This window comes from Octopus bimaculoides, chromosome 11 (assembly GCF_001194135.2).
Source record: "Octopus bimaculoides isolate UCB-OBI-ISO-001 chromosome 11, ASM119413v2, whole genome shotgun sequence".
NCBI lineage: Eukaryota > Metazoa > Mollusca > Cephalopoda > Octopoda > Octopodidae > Octopus > Octopus bimaculoides.
Genome location: NC_068991.1, coordinates 37,162,143 through 37,163,628, shown reverse-complemented (window position 1 = coordinate 37,163,628; position 1,486 = coordinate 37,162,143). Strand labels below are relative to the sequence as shown.

The following is a 1,486-nucleotide window of genomic DNA, read 5'->3' as shown; positions in this document are numbered from 1 at the left end:
CATTCAGCCGATATACATTAAGTGCCGACTACATAAACAAACGATTCTGAAACAATTAACCCTAACCCTAGAGTTAGGGTTAGGGTTAGGGTTAGGGTTCAGGTTAAAGCAAATTTAAAATGAAAAAAGCAAATAAAACGAAGGTATGGAGATTAAATACGCTTTACACTGCTTAATCAGCCAAAGGAGTAAATGTAAACAACTGAATACTTGTCAGTGATTGGTTGAAATTATCGAAATAAGACAATTTTTTACATGAAATAAATTCGAATACAAAAATATTTTTCTGTTCTATAACACAAAATAGATAAGTATACGATGTTTGAAAGTCTTTCCGTACCAAAAACACTACGTAAAACATTAATGAAAAATGTGGCCCCCGTTTCAAAAATAGATCCGGTACAACAAATGTTTTGATCCATCAGTCAGGGTCTCTTCAGGTACATTGATAAATATGTCTCACTATGTTCTGAAGAGTCACTCTCAATGTTATTAAGAAAGGAGCACATTATAAACAATTATGGAACAATTACCCAGGTACTTACATACAGCTAAACACACATTCACATACTATAATCAAAACCATACCTAACTGATGCAAACGTAACACCCACAACTCGGATTAATCCCCCTGAGTTAAAACCTCATATACTAAAGAAGAACTGTATCTGAATAACATGTATTTAGACATGTAACTTTACAATCCAGCTGTGTATATGTATATAGATATCTCTATATATGTATGCATGTGTATGTGAATGTATAATTGCATATGTGTGTATATGTATATATGCGGATGTGTACTTACATGTATGTATTTGTGTATATGTGTATGCTTATATATATATATTTATGAATGAGTAAAAGGATGCTATATATGTATATGTATGTGTGTGTGTATATGTATGTATACATATATGTATGTGTATGTCTATGTATACATATATATATTTGTGTCTGTGTTCCTCTGTCTGTCTGTATGTATATGCACGAACAGAAAATTACTTGTCTAAGTATTAATCTCTTTTCTCCTCCTACTTTCTTTTTTGACAGTGAAAGCTGATTAGGTCATTTTATCTAAAATGGAATGTAAGATGTCCATGTTCATATTTGAATTTTTTGCATTTCTATAATATTATTTACTTTTATTCATTGCCTAACTTGATAGGAATATAACAACAAGCCAGCTGACACTAAGAATCTCTAATGAGACTTCTTTATCAATGTACCTGAAGAGACCCAGACTGATGGGTTAAAACATATGTTGAACCCCAAAAAGATTTAATACCAAATCCATCTCCTGTTAATTAATATTCTTACCCCAACTGCCATTGTGCAGTTCCTGAAATAGATCCAACAGAAGTGTATATATATATATATATATATATATATATATAATACAAATAATAAATGAGTATATGCATATATACGTACATGTATGTACATACTTACATCTACCTGTATATATAGATGCATATCTGGGTAC

At 30.9% G+C, this 1,486-nt stretch overlaps 1 protein-coding gene across 1 annotated transcript in view; it reads right to left on the bottom strand.

The window, feature by feature from the left end:
* LOC106869953 (dentin sialophosphoprotein) overlaps nucleotides 1-1,486 on the bottom strand; it is a 38,835-nt gene that overhangs the window by 36,168 nt on the left and 1,181 nt on the right. The gene's annotated exons all lie outside the window — the stretch shown is intronic.